This window comes from Heterodontus francisci, chromosome 18 (genome assembly GCF_036365525.1).
Source record: "Heterodontus francisci isolate sHetFra1 chromosome 18, sHetFra1.hap1, whole genome shotgun sequence".
NCBI classification, from domain to species: domain Eukaryota; kingdom Metazoa; phylum Chordata; class Chondrichthyes; order Heterodontiformes; family Heterodontidae; genus Heterodontus; species Heterodontus francisci.
In genome coordinates, this window is record NC_090388.1 from 82,982,560 (window position 1) to 83,003,053 (window position 20,494).

Sequence of the window (20,494 nt, forward strand, 5' to 3'; positions counted from 1 at the left end):
AGTGTCCTAGGCCCATCCATCTACAGCTGCTTCATCAATAACCCTCCCTTCATCATACGATCAGAATTGGGGATGTTCACTGGTTATTGCAGTATTCAGTTCGATTTGCAACTCCACAGATAATGATGTAGTCCATGCCCGCTTGCAGCAAGACCTGGACAACATGCAGGCTTGGGCTGATAAGTGTCAAGTTACATTCCTGCCACACAAGTGCCAGGCAACGATCACCTCCAACAAGAGAGAATCTAACCACCTTCCCTTGGCATTCAAAGGGATTACCGTCACTGAATCCCCGCCATCAAGCATCCTGAGGGTTACCATTGATCAGAGACTGAACTGGGCCAGCCATATTAGTACTGTGGCTACAAGAGCAGGTCAGAAGCTGGGAATTCTGCAGCCACTCACCTCCTGACTCCCCAAAGCCTTTCCACAAGGCACAAATCAGGAGTGTGATGAAATACTCTCCATTTGCCTGGATGGGTGCAGCTCCAACAACACTCACGAAGCCCTGGAAAACCCTGCGAGCAACCTTTAACACAATTGCACGGTGGGAGCCTGACATACACATGTAAATGAAGTGTCTTGTCACTCCAAGAGGGAGCACACACACACCATGTAATGCTCCGCTGTGAAAATGGCAATAGGCATGCACGTGGCAAGTTGGGCTCATGTTTTGCAATTGAAAATTTTTATCTCCTCCCTGAATGACCATCATGGATGGGGGGAGGGTCATTAATATCATATCAGAAAATTGTGCTGGATACACTCTAAAAATTGACTGCCTCGACGACGATGCTGTTTCGTACCTCCCAGTCTGTAAGGAAATTAAAATCGTCCATTATGATTGCTTAATCTTTGTTCCAAACATTCCTGATTGCTGCACTGATACATCACTGCCAGGAGCTAACTCCCACCAGCAGTTCACATCCTTAATTTTGATTAGATAGTGCAGTAAAGCATCGAGATACTGTTGTGCAAATGTGCTTCAGTTCACATTGACTGAGCCTTGGGGAGCTGGACAGAAACAGGGAAGAGAAATACTGCAAGGGAGATATTTTGTTGAAGTGATGCTGCTGCTGATTTGGCTGCTCTCGATCATTTGATGAGAGGTATCGCAGCTGGTCGAGAGTCCCCCAGCCTTCAGGGGGAAGCGTCCCCCAGACCCCGGGGGGAAGGGTCCCCAGCTCGGGGGACAGAGTCCCCCAGACCCCATAAGAAGGGTCTCCAGCCCCGGGGACAGAGTTCCCCAGCCCCCGGGGGAAGGGTCTCCAGCTCAGGGGAGAGAGTCCCCCAGACCCCGGGGGGGAAGAGTATTCAGCCCCAAGGACAGAGTCCGCCAAACCCAGGGGGGAAGGGTCTTCAGCTCGGGGGACAGAATCCGCCAGCCCCCGAGGGGGAGGGTCTTCAGCCCCGGGAGAGAGTTCTCCATACCCCGGGGGGGGGGGGGGGAAGAGTATTCAGCACCGGGAGAGAGTCCCCCAGCCCCCGGGGGAAGGGTCTCCAGCTCGGGGGACAGAATCCCCCAGACCCCCGGGGGAAGGGTCTTCAGCCCGGGGGAGAGAGTCCCCCAGACCCCGGGGGGAAGGGTCTCCAGCCCCGGGAGAGAGTCCGCCAGACCCCGGGGGGAAGGGTCTCCAGCCCCGGGAGAGAGTCCCCCAGACCCCGGGGGGAAGGGTCTTCAGCCCGGGGGAGAGAGTCCCCCAGATCCCAGGGGGAAGGGTCTCCAGCCCCGGGAGAGAGTCCCCCAGACCCCGGGGGGAAGGGTCTTCAGCCCGGGGGAGAGAGTCCGCCAGACCCCGGGGGGAAGGGTCTTCAGCCCGGGGGAGAGAGTCCGCCAGACCCCGGGGGGAAGGGTCTCCAGCCCCGGGAGAGAGTCCCCCAGACCCCGGGGGGAAGGGTCTTCAGCTGCGGAGGCTCAACAGCACCAAGAACGCGAAAACGCCACCGGAAATCCGCATGCAGTACCAAGACGGAGCCTCCTGACTGACGGACCTACTTCCGGCGGAAGATATAAAGAATGGAGGAAGCTTGATAAACGGGGGAACAGTGAAACTGGAGGAGGAAATATATTCAGAACAGGTCAGTCACTGTATAACACTGGGGTACAGTACTGGTGGGTACAGGTCTGTCACTGTATAACACTGGGGTACAGTACTGGTGGGTACAGGTCTGTCACTGTATAACACTAGGGTACAGTACTGGTGGGTACAGGTCTGTCACTGTATAACACTGGGGTACAGTACTGGTGGGTACAGGTCTGTCACTGTATAACACTGGGGTACAGTACTGGTGGGTACAGGTCTGTCACTGTATAACACTGGGGTACAGTACTGGTGGGTACAGGTCTGTCACTGTGTAACACTGGGGTACAGTACTGGTGGGTACAGGTCTGTCACTGTATAACACTGGGGTACAGTACTGGTGGGTACAGGTCTGTCACTGTATAACACTGGGGTACAGTACTGGTGGGTACAGGTCTGTCACTGTATAACACTGGGGTACAGTACTGGTGGGTACAGGTCTGTCACTGTATAACACTGGGGTACAGTACTGGTGGGTACAGGTCTGTCACTGTATAACACTGGGGTACAGTACTGGTGGGTACAGGTCTGTCACTGTATAACACTGGGGTACAGTACTGGTGGGTACAGGTCTGTCACTGTATAACACTGGGGTACAGTACTGGTGGGTACAGGTCTGTCACTGTATAACACTGGGGTACAGTACTGGTGGGTACAGGTCTGTCACTGTGTAACACTAGGGTACAGTACTGGTGGGTACAGGTCTGTCCCTGTATAACACTGGGGTACAGTACTGGTGGGTACAGGTCTGTCACTGTATAACACTGGGGTACAGTACTGGTGGGTACAGATCTGTCACTGTATAACACTGGGGTACAGTACTGGTGGGTACAGGTCTGTCACTGTATAACACGGGTACAGTACTGGTGGGTACAGGTCTGTCACTGTATAACACTGGGGTACAGTACTGGTGGGTACAGGTCAGTCACTGTATAAAACTGGGGTACAGTACTGGTGGGTACAGGTCTGTCACTGTATAACACTGGGGTACAGTACTGGTGGGTACAGGTCTGTCACTGTATAACACTGGGGTACAGTACTGGTGGGTACAGGTCTGTCACTGTATAACACTGGGGTACAGTACTGGTGGGTACAGGTCTGTCACTGTATAACACTGGGGTACAGTACTGGTGGGTACAGGTCTGTCACTGTATAACACTGGGGTACAGTACTGGTGGGTACAGGTCTGTCACTGTATAACACTGGGGTACAGTACTGGTGGGTACAGGTCTGTCACTGTATAACACTGGGGTACAGTACTGGTGGGTACAGGTCTGTCACTGTATAACACTGGGGTACAGTATAGGTGGGTACAGGTCTGTCACTGTATAACACTGGGGTACAGTACTGGTGGGTACAGGTCTGTCACTGTATAACACTGGGGTACAGTACTGGTGGGTACAGGTCTGTCACTGTATAACACTGGGGTACAGTACTGGTGGGTACAGGTCTGTCACTGTATAACACTGGGGTACAGTACTGGTGGGTACAGGTCTGTCCCTGTATAACACTGGGGTACAGTACTGGTGGGTACAGGTCTGTCACTGTATAACACTGGGGTACAGTACTGGTGGGTACAGGTCTGTCACTGTATAACACTGGGGTACAGTACTGGTGGGTACAGGTCTGTCACTGTATAACACTGGGGTACAGTACTGGTGGGTACAGGTCTGTCACTGTATAACACTGGGGTACAGTACTGGTGGGTACAGGTCTGTCACTGTATAACACTGGGGTACAGTACTGGTGGGTACAGGTCTGTCACTGTATAACACTGGGGTACAGTACTGGTGGGTACAGGTCTGTCACTGTATAACACTGGGGTACAGTACTGGTGGGTACAGGTCAGTCACTGTATAAAACTGGGGTACAGTACTGGTGGGTACAGGTCTGTCACTGTATAACACTGGGGTACAGTACTGGTGGGTACAGGTCTGTCACTGTGTAACACTGGGGTACAGTACTGGTGGGTACAGGTCTGTCCCTGTATAACACTGGGGTACAGTACTGGTGGGTACAGGTCTGTCACTGTATAACACTGGGGTACAGTACTGGTGGGTACAGATCTGTCACTGTATAACACTGGGGTACAGTACTGGTGGGTACAGGTCTGTCACTGTATAAAACTGGGGTACAGTACTGGTGGGTACAGGTCTGTCACTGTATAACACTGGGGTACAGTACTGGTGGGTACAGGTCTGTCACTGTATAACACTGGGGTACAGTACTGGTGGGTACAGGTCTGTCACTGTATAACACTGGGGTACAGTACTGGTGGGTACAGGTCTGTCACTGTATAACACTGGGGTACAGTACTGGTGGGTACAGGTCTGTCACTGTATAACACTGGGGTACAGTACTGGTGGGTACAGGTCTGTCACTGTATAACACTGGGGTACAGTACTGGTGGGTACAGGTCTGTCACTGTATAACACTGGGGTACAGTACTGGTGGGTACAGGTCTGTCACTGTATAACACTGGGGTACAGTACTGGTGGGTACAGGTCTGTCACTGTATAACACTGGGGTACAGTACTGGTGGGTACAGGTCTGTCACTGTATAACACTGGGGTACAGTACTGGTGGGTACAGGTCTGTCACTGTATAACACTGGGGTACAGTACTGGTGGGTACAGGTCTGTCACTGTATAACACTGGGGTACAGTACTGGTGGGTACAGGTCTGTCACTGTACAACACTGGGGTACAGTACTGGTGGGTACAGGTCTGTCCCTGTATAACACTGGGGTACAGTACTGGTGGGTACAGGTCTGTCACTGTATAACACTGGGGTACAGTACTGGTGGGTACAGGTCTGTCACTGTATAACACTGGGGTACAGTACTGGTGGGTACAGGTCTGTCACTGTATAACACTGGGGTACAGTACTGGTGGGTACAGGTCTGTCACTGTATAACACTGGGGTACAGTACTGGTGGGTACAGGTCTGTCACTGTATAACACTGGGGTACAGTACTGGTGGGTACAGGTCTGTCACTGTATAACACTGGGGTACAGTACTGGTGGGTACAGGTCTGTCACTGTATAACACTGGGGTACAGTACTGGTGGGTACAGGTCTGTCACTGTATAACACTGGGGTACAGTACTGGTGGGTACAGGTCTGTCACTGTATAACACTGGGGTACAGTACTGGTGGGTACAGGTCTGTCACTGTATAACACTGGGGTACAGTACTGGTGGGTACAGGTCTGTCACTGTATAACACTGGGGTACAGTACTGGTGGGTACAGGTCTGTCACTGTATAACACTAGGGTACAGTACTGGTGGGTACAGGTCTGACACTGTATAACACTGGGGTACAGTACTGGTGGGTACAGGTCTGTCACTGTATAACACTGGGGTACAGGACTGGTGGGTACAGGTCTGTCACTGTATAACACTGGGGTACAGTACTGGTGGGTACAGGTCTGTCACTGTATAACACTGGGGTACAGTACTGGTGGGTACAGGTCTGTCACTGTATAACACTAGGGTACAGTACTGGTGGGTACAGGTCTGTCACTGTATAACACTGGGGTACAGTACTGGTGGGTACAGGTCTGTCACTGTATAACACTGGGGTACAGTACTGGTGGGTACAGGTCTGTCACTGTATAACACTGGGGTACAGTACTGGTGGGTACAGGTCTGTCACTGTGTAACACTGGGGTACAGTACTGGTGGGTACAGGTCTGTCACTGTATAACACTGGGGTACAGTACTGGTGGGTACAGGTCTGTCACTGTATAACACTGGGGTACAGTACTGGTGGGTACAGGTCTGTCACTGTATAACACTGGGGTACAGTACTGGTGGGTACAGGTCTGTCACTGTATAACACTGGGGTACAGTACTGGTGGGTACAGGTCTGTCACTGTATAACACTGGGGTACAGTACTGGTGGGTACAGGTCTGTCACTGTATAACACTGGGGTACAGTACTGGTGGGTACAGGTCTGTCACTGTATAACACTGGGGTACAGTACTGGTGGGTACAGGTCTGTCACTGTATAACACTGGGGTACAGTACTGGTGGGTACAGGTCTGTCACTGTGTAACACTAGGGTACAGTACTGGTGGGTACAGGTCTGTCCCTGTATAACACTGGGGTACAGTACTGGTGGGTACAGGTCTGTCACTGTATAACACTGGGGTACAGTACTGGTGGGTACAGATCTGTCACTGTATAACACTGGGGTACAGTACTGGTGGGTACAGGTCTGTCACTGTATAACACGGGTACAGTACTGGTGGGTACAGGTCTGTCACTGTATAACACTGGGGTACAGTACTGGTGGGTACAGGTCAGTCACTGTATAAAACTGGGGTACAGTACTGGTGGGTACAGGTCTGTCACTGTATAACACTGGGGTACAGTACTGGTGGGTACAGGTCTGTCACTGTATAACACTGGGGTACAGTACTGGTGGGTACAGGTCTGTCACTGTATAACACTGGGGTACAGTACTGGTGGGTACAGGTCTGTCACTGTATAACACTGGGGTACAGTACTGGTGGGTACAGGTCTGTCACTGTATAACACTGGGGTACAGTACTGGTGGGTACAGGTCTGTCACTGTATAACACTGGGGTACAGTACTGGTGGGTACAGGTCTGTCACTGTATAACACTGGGGTACAGTACTGGTGGGTACAGGTCTGTCACTGTATAACACTGGGGTACAGTACTGGTGGGTACAGGTCTGTCACTGTATAACACTGGGGTACAGTACTGGTGGGTACAGGTCTGTCACTGTATAACACTGGGGTACAGTACTGGTGGGTACAGGTCTGTCACTGTATAACACTGGGGTACAGTACTGGTGGGTACAGGTCTGTCCCTGTATAACACTGGGGTACAGTACTGGTGGGTACAGGTCTGTCACTGTATAACACTGGGGTACAGTACTGGTGGGTACAGGTCTGTCACTGTATAACACTGGGGTACAGTACTGGTGGGTACAGGTCTGTCACTGTATAACACTGGGGTACAGTACTGGTGGGTACAGGTCTGTCACTGTATAACACTGGGGTACAGTACTGGTGGGTACAGGTCTGTCACTGTATAACACTGGGGTACAGTACTGGTGGGTACAGGTCTGTCACTGTATAACACTGGGGTACAGTACTGGTGGGTACAGGTCTGTCACTGTATAACACTGGGGTACAGTACTGGTGGGTACAGGTCAGTCACTGTATAAAACTGGGGTACAGTACTGGTGGGTACAGGTCTGTCACTGTATAACACTGGGGTACAGTACTGGTGGGTACAGGTCTGTCACTGTGTAACACTGGGGTACAGTACTGGTGGGTACAGGTCTGTCCCTGTATAACACTGGGGTACAGTACTGGTGGGTACAGGTCTGTCACTGTATAACACTGGGGTACAGTACTGGTGGGTACAGATCTGTCACTGTATAACACTGGGGTACAGTACTGGTGGGTACAGGTCTGTCACTGTATAAAACTGGGGTACAGTACTGGTGGGTACAGGTCTGTCACTGTATAACACTGGGGTACAGTACTGGTGGGTACAGGTCTGTCACTGTATAACACTGGGGTACAGTACTGGTGGGTACAGGTCTGTCACTGTATAACACTGGGGTACAGTACTGGTGGGTACAGGTCTGTCACTGTATAACACTGGGGTACAGTACTGGTGGGTACAGGTCTGTCACTGTGTAACACTAGGGTACAGTACTGGTGGGTACAGGTCTGTCCCTGTATAACACTGGGGTACAGTACTGGTGGGTACAGGTCTGTCACTGTATAACACTGGGGTACAGTACTGGTGGGTACAGATCTGTCACTGTATAACACTGGGGTACAGTACTGGTGGGTACAGGTCTGTCACTGTATAACACGGGTACAGTACTGGTGGGTACAGGTCTGTCACTGTATAACACTGGGGTACAGTACTGGTGGGTACAGGTCAGTCACTGTATAAAACTGGGGTACAGTACTGGTGGGTACAGGTCTGTCACTGTATAACACTGGGGTACAGTACTGGTGGGTACAGGTCTGTCACTGTATAACACTGGGGTACAGTACTGGTGGGTACAGGTCTGTCACTGTATAACACTGGGGTACAGTACTGGTGGGTACAGGTCTGTCACTGTATAACACTGGGGTACAGTACTGGTGGGTACAGGTCTGTCACTGTATAACACTGGGGTACAGTACTGGTGGGTACAGGTCTGTCACTGTATAACACTGGGGTACAGTACTGGTGGGTACAGGTCTGTCACTGTATAACACTGGGGTACAGTACTGGTGGGTACAGGTCTGTCACTGTATAACACTGGGGTACAGTATAGGTGGGTACAGGTCTGTCACTGTATAACACTGGGGTACAGTACTGGTGGGTACAGGTCTGTCACTGTATAACACTGGGGTACAGTACTGGTGGGTACAGGTCTGTCACTGTATAACACTGGGGTACAGTACTGGTGGGTACAGGTCTGTCACTGTATAACACTGGGGTACAGTACTGGTGGGTACAGGTCTGTCCCTGTATAACACTGGGGTACAGTACTGGTGGGTACAGGTCTGTCACTGTATAACACTGGGGTACAGTACTGGTGGGTACAGGTCTGTCACTGTATAACACTGGGGTACAGTACTGGTGGGTACAGGTCTGTCACTGTATAACACTGGGGTACAGTACTGGTGGGTACAGGTCTGTCACTGTATAACACTGGGGTACAGTACTGGTGGGTACAGGTCTGTCACTGTATAACACTGGGGTACAGTACTGGTGGGTACAGGTCTGTCACTGTATAACACTGGGGTACAGTACTGGTGGGTACAGGTCTGTCACTGTATAACACTGGGGTACAGTACTGGTGGGTACAGGTCAGTCACTGTATAAAACTGGGGTACAGTACTGGTGGGTACAGGTCTGTCACTGTATAACACTGGGGTACAGTACTGGTGGGTACAGGTCTGTCACTGTGTAACACTGGGGTACAGTACTGGTGGGTACAGGTCTGTCCCTGTATAACACTGGGGTACAGTACTGGTGGGTACAGGTCTGTCACTGTATAACACTGGGGTACAGTACTGGTGGGTACAGATCTGTCACTGTATAACACTGGGGTACAGTACTGGTGGGTACAGGTCTGTCACTGTATAAAACTGGGGTACAGTACTGGTGGGTACAGGTCTGTCACTGTATAACACTGGGGTACAGTACTGGTGGGTACAGGTCTGTCACTGTATAACACTGGGGTACAGTACTGGTGGGTACAGGTCTGTCACTGTATAACACTGGGGTACAGTACTGGTGGGTACAGGTCTGTCACTGTATAACACTGGGGTACAGTACTGGTGGGTACAGGTCTGTCACTGTATAACACTGGGGTACAGTACTGGTGGGTACAGGTCTGTCACTGTATAACACTGGGGTACAGTACTGGTGGGTACAGGTCTGTCACTGTATAACACTGGGGTACAGTACTGGTGGGTACAGGTCTGTCACTGTATAACACTGGGGTACAGTACTGGTGGGTACAGGTCTGTCACTGTATAACACTGGGGTACAGTACTGGTGGGTACAGGTCTGTCACTGTATAACACTGGGGTACAGTACTGGTGGGTACAGGTCTGTCACTGTATAACACTGGGGTACAGTACTGGTGGGTACAGGTCTGTCACTGTACAACACTGGGGTACAGTACTGGTGGGTACAGGTCTGTCCCTGTATAACACTGGGGTACAGTACTGGTGGGTACAGGTCTGTCACTGTATAACACTGGGGTACAGTACTGGTGGGTACAGGTCTGTCACTGTATAACACTGGGGTACAGTACTGGTGGGTACAGGTCTGTCACTGTATAACACTGGGGTACAGTACTGGTGGGTACAGGTCTGTCACTGTATAACACTGGGGTACAGTACTGGTGGGTACAGGTCTGTCACTGTATAACACTGGGGTACAGTACTGGTGGGTACAGGTCTGTCACTGTATAACACTGGGGTACAGTACTGGTGGGTAAAGGTCAGTCACTGTATAACACTGGGGTACAGTACTGGTGGGTACAGGTCTGTCACTGCATAACACTGGGGTACAGTACTGGTGGGTACAGGTCAGTCACTGTATAACACTGGGGTACAGTACTGGTGGGTACAGGTCAGTCACTGTATAACACTGGGTACACCTCTGATGGGTACAGGTCAGTCACTGTATAACACTGGGGTACAGTACTGATCGCTACAGGTCAGTCACTGTATAGCACTGGGGTCCAGTACGGGTGGGTACAGGTCTGTCACTGTATAACACTGGGGTACTGTACTGGTGGGTACAGGTCAGTCACTGTATAACACTGGGGTACAGTACTGGTGGGTACAGGTCTGTCACTGTATATCACTGGGGTACAGTACTGGAGGGTGCAGGTCTGTCACTGTATAACACTGGGGTACAGTACTGGTGGGTACAGGTCAGTCACTGTATAACACTGGGTACAGTACTGGTGGGTACAGGTCAGTCACTGTATAACACTGGGATACAGTACTGGTGGGTAAAGGTCAGTCACTGTATAACACTGGGGTACAGTACTGGTGGGTACAGGTCTGTCACTGTATAACACTGGGGTACAGTACTGGTGGGTACAGGTCTGTCCCTGTATAACACTGGGGTACAGTACTGGTGGGTACAGGTCTGTCACTGTATAACACTGGGGTACAGTACTGGTGGGTACAGGTCTGTCACTGTATAACACTGGGGTACAGTACTGGTGGGTACAGGTCTGTCACTGTGTAACACTGGGGTACAGTACTGGTGGGTACAGGTCTGTCACTGTATAACACTGGGGTACAGTACTGGTGGGTACAGGTCTGTCACTGTATAACACTGGGGTACAGTACTGGTGGGTACAGGTCTGTCACTGTATAACACTGGGGTACAGTACTGGTGGGTACAGGTCTGTCACTGTATAACACTGGGGTACAGTACTGGTGGGTACAGGTCTGTCACTGTATAACACTGGGGTACAGTACTGGTGGGTACAGGTCTGTCACTGTATAACACTGGGGTACAGTACTGGTGGGTACAGGTCTGTCACTGTATAACACTGGGGTACAGTACTGGTGGGTACAGGTCTGTCACTGTATAACACTGGGGTACAGTACTGGTGGGTACAGGTCTGTCACTGTGTAACACTAGGGTACAGTACTGGTGGGTACAGGTCTGTCCCTGTATAACACTGGGTACACCTCTGATGGGTACAGGTCAGTCACTGTATAACACTGGGGTACAGTACTGATCGCTACAGGTCAGTCACTGTATAGCACTGGGGTCCAGTACGGGTGGGTACAGGTCTGTCACTGTATAACACTGGGGTACTGTACTGGTGGGTACAGGTCAGTCACTGTATAACACTGGGTACACCTCTGATGGGTACAGGTCAGTCACTGTATAACACTGGGGTACAGTACTGATCGCTACAGGTCAGTCACTGTATAGCACTGGGGTCCAGTACGGGTGGGTACAGGTCTGTCACTGTATAACACTGGGGTACTGTACTGGTGGGTACAGGTCAGTCACTGTATAACACTGGGGTACAGTACTGGTGGGTACAGGTCTGTCACTGTATATCACTGGGGTACAGTACTGGAGGGTGCAGGTCTGTCACTGTATAACACTGGGGTACAGTACTGGTGGGTACAGGTCAGTCACTGTATAACACTGGGTACAGTACTGGTGGGTACAGGTCAGTCACTGTATAACACTGGGATACAGTACTGGTGGGTAAAGGTCAGTCACTGTATAACACTGGGGTACAGTACTGGTGGGTACAGGTCTGTCACTGTATAACACTGGGGTACAGTACTGGTGGGTACAGGTCTGTCCCTGTATAACACTGGGGTACAGTACTGGTGGGTACAGGTCTGTCACTGTATAACACTGGGGTACAGTACTGGTGGGTACAGGTCTGTCACTGTATAACACTGGGGTACAGTACTGGTGGGTACAGGTCTGTCACTGTGTAACACTGGGGTACAGTACTGGTGGGTACAGGTCTGTCACTGTATAACACTGGGGTACAGTACTGGTGGGTACAGGTCTGTCACTGTATAACACTGGGGTACAGTACTGGTGGGTACAGGTCTGTCACTGTATAACACTGGGGTACAGTACTGGTGGGTACAGGTCTGTCACTGTATAACACTGGGGTACAGTACTGGTGGGTACAGGTCTGTCACTGTATAACACTGGGGTACAGTACTGGTGGGTACAGGTCTGTCACTGTATAACACTGGGGTACAGTACTGGTGGGTACAGGTCTGTCACTGTATAACACTGGGGTACAGTACTGGTGGGTACAGGTCTGTCACTGTATAACACTGGGGTACAGTACTGGTGGGTACAGGTCTGTCACTGTGTAACACTAGGGTACAGTACTGGTGGGTACAGGTCTGTCCCTGTATAACACTGGGGTACAGTACTGGTGGGTACAGGTCTGTCACTGTATAACACTGGGGTACAGTACTGGTGGGTACAGATCTGTCACTGTATAACACTGGGGTACAGTACTGGTGGGTACAGGTCTGTCACTGTATAACACGGGTACAGTACTGGTGGGTACAGGTCTGTCACTGTATAACACTGGGGTACAGTACTGGGGGGTACAGGTCAGTCACTGTATAAAACTGGGGTACAGTACTGGTGGGTACAGGTCTGTCACTGTATAACACTGGGGTACAGTACTGGTGGGTACAGGTCTGTCACTGTATAACACTGGGGTACAGTACTGGTGGGTACAGGTCTGTCACTGTATAACACTGGGGTACAGTACTGGTGGGTACAGGTCTGTCACTGTATAACACTGGGGTACAGTACTGGTGGGTACAGGTCTGTCACTGTATAACACTGGGGTACAGTACTGGTGGGTACAGGTCTGTCACTGTATAACACTGGGGTACAGTACTGGTGGGTACAGGTCTGTCACTGTATAACACTGGGGTACAGTACTGGTGGGTACAGGTCTGTCACTGTATAACACTGGGGTACAGTACTGGTGGGTACAGGTCTGTCACTGTATAACACTGGGGTACAGTACTGGTGGGTACAGGTCTGTCACTGTATAACACTGGGGTACAGTACTGGTGGGTACAGGTCTGTCACTGTATAACACTGGGGTACAGTACTGGTGGGTACAGGTCTGTCACTGTATAACACTGGGGTACAGTACTGGTGGGTACAGGTCTGTCCCTGTATAACACTGGGGTACAGTACAGGTGGGTACAGGTCTGTCACTGTATAACACTGGGGTACAGTACTGGTGGGTACAGGTCTGTCACTGTATAACACTGGGGTACAGTACTGGTGGGTACAGGTCTGTCACTGTATAACACTGGGGTACAGTACTGGTGGGTACAGGTCTGTCACTGTATAACACTGGGGTACAGTACTGGTGGGTACAGGTCTGTCACTGTATAACACTGGGGTACAGTACTGGTGGGTACAGGTCTGTCACTGTATAACACTGGGGTACAGTACTGGTGGGTACAGGTCTGTCACTGTATAACACTGGGGTACAGTACTGGTGGGTACAAGTCAGTCACTGTATAAAACTGGGGTACAGTACTGGTGGGTACAGGTCTGTCACTGTATAACACTGGGGTACAGTACTGGTGGGTACAGGTCTGTCACTGTGTAACACTGGGGTACAGTACTGGTGGGTACAGGTCTGTCCCTGTATAACACTGGGGTACATTACTGGTGGGTACAGGTCTGTCACTGTATAACACTGGGGTACAGTACTGGTGGGTACAGATCTGTCACTGTATAACACTGGGGTACAGTACTGGTGGGTACAGGTCTGTCACTGTATAAAACTGGGGTAGAGTACTGGTGGGTACAGGTCTGTCACTGTATAACACTGGGGTACAGTACTGGTGGGTACAGGTCTGTCACTGTATAACACTGGGGTACAGTACTGGTGGGTACAGGTCTGTCACTGTATAACACTGGGGTACAGTACTGGTGGGTACAGGTCTGTCACTGTATAACACTGGGGTACAGTACTGGTGGGTACAGGTCTGTCACTGTATAACACTGGGGTACAGTACTGGTGGGTACAGGTCTGTCACTGTATAACACTGGGGTACAGTACTGGTGGGTACAGGTCTGTCACTGTATAACACTGGGGTACAGTACTGGTGGGTACAGGTCTGTCACTGTATAACACTGGGGTACAGTACTGGTGGGTACAGGTCTGTCACTGTATAACACTGGGGTACAGTACTGGTGGGTACAGGTCTGTCACTGTATAACACTGGGGTACAGTACTGGTGGGTACAGGTCTGTCACTGTATAACACTAGGGTACAGTACTGGTGGGTACAGGTCTGTCACTGTACAACACTGGGGTACAGTACTGGTGGGTACAGGTCTGTCCCTGTATAACACTGGGGTACAGTACTGGTGGGTACAGGTCTGTCACTGTATAACACTGGGGTACAGTACTGGTGGGTACAGGTCTGTCACTGTATAACACTGGGGTACAGTACTGGTGGGTACAGGTCTGTCACTGTATAACACTGGGGTACAGTACTGGTGGGTACAGGTCTGTCACTGTATAACACTGGGGTACAGTACTGGTGGGTACAGGTCTGTCACTGTATAACACTGGGGTACAGTACTGGTGGGTACAGGTCTGTCACTGTATAACACTGGGGTACAGTACTGGTGGGTAAAGGTCAGTCACTGTATAACACTGGGGTACAGTACTGGTGGGTACAGGTCTGTCACTGCATAACACTGGGGTACAGTACTGGTGGGTACAGGTCAGTCACTGTATAACACTGGGGTACAGTACTAGTGGGTACAGGTCAGTCACTGTGTAACACTGGGGTACAGTACTGATGGGTACAACTCTGTCACTGTATAACACTGGGGTACAGTACTGGTGGGTACAGGTCAGTCACTGTATAACACTGGGTACACCTCTGATGGGTACAGGTCAGTCACTGTATAACACTGGGGTACAGTACTGATCGCTACAGGTCAGTCACTGTATAGCACTGGGGTCCAGTACGGGTGGGTACAGGTCTGTCACTGTATAACACTGGGGTACTGTACTGGTGGGTACAGGTCAGTCACTGTATAACACTGGGGTACAGTACTGGTGGGTACAGGTCTGTCACTGTATATCACTGGGGTACAGTACTGGAGGGTGCAGGTCTGTCACTGTATAACACTGGGGTACAGTACTGGTGGGTACAGGTCAGTCACTGTATAACACTGGGTACAGTACTGGTGGGTACAGGTCAGTCACTGTATAACACTGGGATACAGTACTGGTGGGTAAAGGTCAGTCACTGTATAACACTGGGGTACAGTACTGGTGGGTACAGGTCTGTCACTGTATAACACTGGGGTACAGTACTGGTGGGTACAGGTCTGTCCCTGAATAACACTGGGGTACAGTACTGGTGGGTACAGGTCTGTCCCTGTATAACACTGGGGTACAGTACTGGTGGGTACAGGTCTGTCACTGTATAACACTGGGGTACAGTACTGGTGGGTACAGGTCTGTCCCTGTATAACACTGGGGTACAGTACTGGTGGGTACAGGTCTGTCCCTGTATAACACTGGGGTACAGTACTGGTGGGTACAGGTCTGTCACTGTATAACACTGGGGTACAGTACTGGTGGGTACAGGTCTGTCACTGTATAACACTGGGGTACAGTACTGGTGGGTACAGGTCTGTCACTGTATAACACTGGGGTACAGTACTGGTGGGTACAGGTCTGTCACTGTATAACACTGGGGTACAGTACTGGTGGGTACAGGTCTGTCACTGTATAACACTGGGGTACAGTACTGGTGGGTACAGGTCTGTCACTGTATAACACTGGGGTACAGTACTGGTGGGTACAGGTCTGTCACTGTATAACACTGGGGTACAGTACTGGTGGGTACAGGTCAGTCACTGTATAAAACTGGGGTACAGTACTGGTGGGTACAGGTCTGTCACTGTATAACACTGGGGTACAGTACTGGTGGGTACAGGTCTGTCACTGTATAACACTGGGGTACAGTACTGGTGGGTACAGGTCTGTCACTGTATAACACTGGGGTACAGTACTGGTGGGTACAGGTCTGTCACTGTATAACACTGGGGTACAGTACTGGTGGGTACAGGTCTGTCACTGTATAACACTGGGGTACAGTACTGGTGGGTACAGGTCTGTCACTGTATAACACTGGGGTACAGTACTGGTGGGTACTGGTCTGTCACTGTATAACACTGGGGTACAGTACTGGTGGGTACAGGTCTGTCACTGTATAACACTGGGGTACAGTACTGGTGGGTACAGGTCAGTCACTGTATAAATCTGTGGTACAGTACTGGTGGGTACAGGTCTGTCACTGTATAACACTGGGGTACAGTACTGGTGGGTACAGGTCTGTCACTGTATAACACTGGGGTACAGTACTGGTGGGTACAGGTCTGTCACTGTATAACACTGGGGTACAGTACTGGTGGGTACAGGTCTGTCACTGTATAACACTGGGGTACAGTACTGGTGGGTACAGGTCTGTCACTGTATAACACTGGGGTACAGTACTGGTGGGTACAGGTCTGTCACTGTATAACACTGGGGTACAGTACTGGTGGGTACAGGTCTGTCACTGTATAACACTGGGGTACAGTACTGGTGGGTACAGGTCTGTCACTGTATAACACTGGGGTACAGTACTGGTGGGTACAGGTCTGTCACTGTATAACACTGGGGTACAGTACTGGTGGGTACAGGTCTGTCACTGTATAACACTGGGGTACAGTACTGGTGGGTACAGGTCTGTCACTGTATAACACTGGGGTACAGTACTGGTGGGTACAGGTCTGTCACTGTACAACACTGGGGTACAGTACTGGTGGGTACAGGTCTGTCCCTGTATAACACTGGGGTACAGTACTGGTGGGTACAGGTCTGTCACTGTATAACACTGGGGTACAGTACTGGTGGGTACAGGTCTGTCACTGTATAACACTGGGGTACAGTACTGGTGGGTACAGGTCTGTCACTGTATAACACTGGGGTACAGTACTGGTGGGTACAGGTCTGTCACTGTATAACACTGGGGTACAGTACTGGTGGGTACAGGTCTGTCACTGTATAACACTGGGGTACAGTACTGGTGGGTACAGGTCTGTCACTGTATAACACTGGGGTACAGTACTGGTGGGTAAAGGTCAGTCACTGTATAACACTGGGGTACAGTACTGGTGGGTACAGGTCTGTCACTGCATAACACTGGGGTACAGTACTGGTGGGTACAGGTCAGTCACTGTATAACACTGGGGTACAGTACTAGTGGGTACAGGTCAGTCACTGTGTAACACTGGGGTACAGTACTGATGGGTACAACTCTGTCACTGTATAACACTGGGGTACAGTACTGGTGGGTACAGGTCAGTCACTGTATAACACTGGGTACACCTCTGATGGGTACAGGTCAGTCACTGTATAACACTGGGGTACAGTACTGATCGCTACAGGTCAGTCACTGTATAGCACTGGGGTCCAGTACGGGTGGGTACAGGTCTGTCACTGTATAACACTGGGGTACTGTACTGGTGGGTACAGGTCAGTCACTGTATAACACTGGGGTACAGTACTGGTGGGTACAGGTCTGTCACTGTATATCACTGGGGTACAGTACTGGAGGGTGCAGGTCTGTCACTGTATAACACTGGGGTACAGTACTGGTGGGTACAGGTCAGTCACTGTATAACACTGGGTACAGTACTGGTGGGTACAGGTCAGTCACTGTATAACACTGGGATACAGTACTGGTGGGTAAAGGTCAGTCACTGTATAACACTGGGGTACAGTACTGGTGGGTACAGGTCTGTCACTGTATAACACTGGGGTACAGTACTGGTGGGTACAGGTCTGTCCCTGTATAACACTGGGGTACAGTACTGGTGGGTACAGGTCTGTCACTGTATAACACTGGGGTACAGTACTGGTGGGTACAGGTCTGTCACTGTATAACACTGGGGTACAGTACTGGTGGGTACAGGTCTGTCACTGTGTAACACTGGGGTACAGTACTGGTGGGTACAGGTCTGTCACTGTATAACACTGGGGTACAGTACTGGTGGGTACAGGTCTGTCACTGTATAACACTGGGGTACAGTACTGGTGGGTACAGGTCTGTCACTGTATAACACTGGGGTACAGTACTGGTGGGTACAGGTCTGTCACTGTATAACACTGGGGTACAGTACTGGTGGGTACAGGTCTGTCACTGTATAACACTGGGGTACAGTACTGGTGGGTACAGGTCTGTCACTGTATAACACTGGGGTACAGTACTGGTGGGTACAGGTCTGTCACTGTATAACACTGGGGTACAGTACTGGTGGGTACAGGTCTGTCACTGTATAACACTGGGGTACAGTACTGGTGGGTACAGGTCTGTCACTGTGTAACACTAGGGTACAGTACTGGTGGGTACAGGTCTGTCCCTGTATAACACTGGGGTACAGTACTGGTGGGTACAGGTCTGTCACTGTATAACACTGGGGTACAGTACTGGTGGGTACAGATCTGTCACTGTATAACACTGGGGTACAGTACTGGTGGGTACAGGTCTGTCACTGTATAACACGGGTACAGTACTGGTGGGTACAGGTCTGTCACTGTATAACACTGGGGTACAGTACTGGGGGGTACAGGTCAGTCACTGTATAAAACTGGGGTACAGTACTGGTGGGTACAGGTCTGTCACTGTATAACACTGGGGTACAGTACTGGTGGGTACAGGTCTGTCACTGTATAACACTGGGGTACAGTACTGGTGGGTACAGGTCTGTCACTGTATAACACTGGGGTACAGTACTGGTGGGTACAGGTCTGTCACTGTATAACACTGGGGTACAGTACTGGTGGGTACAGGTCTGTCACTGTATAACACTGGGGTACAGTACTGGTGGGTACAGGTCTGTCACTGTATAACACTGGGGTACAGTACTGGTGGGTACAGGTCTGTCACTGTATAACACTGGGGTACAGTACTGGTGGGTACAGGTCTGTCACTGTATAACACTGGGGTACAGTACTGGTGGGTACAGGTCTGTCACTGTATAACACTGGGGTACAGTACTGGTGGGTACAGGTCTGTCACTGTATAACACTGGGGTACAGTACTGGTGGGTACAGGTCTGTCACTGTATAACACTGGGGTACAGTACTGGTGGGTACAGGTCTGTCACTGTATAACACTGGGGTACAGTACTGGTGGGTACAGGTCTGTCCCTGTATAACACTGGGGTACAGTACAGGTGGGTACAGGTCTGTCACTGTATAACACTGGGGTACAGTACTGGTGGGTACAGGTCTGTCACTGTATAACACTGGGGTACAGTACTGGTGGGTACAGGTCTGTCACTGTATAACACTGGGGTACAGTACTGGTGGGTACAGGTCTGTCACTGTATAACACTGGGGTACAGTACTGGTGGGTACAGGTCAGTCACTGTATAACACTGGGGTACAGTACTGGTGGGTACAGGTCTGTCACTGTATAACACTGGGGTACAGTACTGGTGGGTACAGGTCTGTCACTGTATAACACTGGGGTACAGTACTGGTGGGTACAAGTCAGTCACTGTATAAAACTGGGGTACAGTACTGGTGGGTACAGGTCTGTCACTGTATAACACTGGGGTACAGTACTGGTGGGTACAGGTCTGTCACTGTGTAACACTGGGGTACAGTACTGGTGGGTACAGGTCTGTCCCTGTATAACACTGGGGTACATTACTGGTGGGTACAGGTCTGTCACTGTATAACACTGGGGTACAGTACTGGTGGGTACAGATCTGTCACTGTATAACACTGGGGTACAGTACTGGTGGGTACAGGTCTGTCACTGTATAAAACTGGGGTAGAGTACTGGTGGGTACAGTTCTGTCACTGTATAACACTGGGGTACAGTACTGGTGGGTACAGGTCTGTCACTGTATAACACTGGGGTACAGTACTGGTGGGTACAGGTCTGTCACTGTATAACACTGGGGTACAGTACTGGTGGGTACAGGTCTGTCACTGTATAACACTGGGGTACAGTACTGGTGGGTACAGGTCTGTCACTGTATAACACTGGGGTACAGTACTGGTGGGTACAGGTCTGTCACTGTATAACACTGGGGTACAGTACTGGTGGGTACAGGTCTGTCACTGTATAACACTGGGGTACAGTACTGGTGGGTACAGGTCTGTCACTGTATAACACTGGGGTACAGTACTGGTGGGTACAGGTCTGTCACTGTATAACACTGGGGTACAGTACTGGTGGGTACAGGTCTGTCACTGTATAACACTGGGGTACAGTACTGGTGGGTACAGGTCTGTCACTGTATAACACTAGGGTACAGTACTGGTGGGTAC

At 50.6% G+C, this 20,494-nt stretch overlaps 1 protein-coding gene across 1 annotated transcript in view; it reads left to right on the forward strand.

The window, feature by feature from the left end:
- The first annotated feature begins 1,995 nt into the window (after nucleotides 1–1,995).
- Nucleotides 1,996–20,494, forward strand: part of mrps33 (mitochondrial ribosomal protein S33) — a 64,631-nt gene continuing 46,132 nt past the window's right edge. Inside the window, exon 1 of the mRNA XM_068051073.1 lies at nucleotides 1,996–2,079. The gene's annotated coding sequence lies outside the window, so the exon portion shown is untranslated. The remainder of the gene's footprint in view (nucleotides 2,080–20,494) is intronic.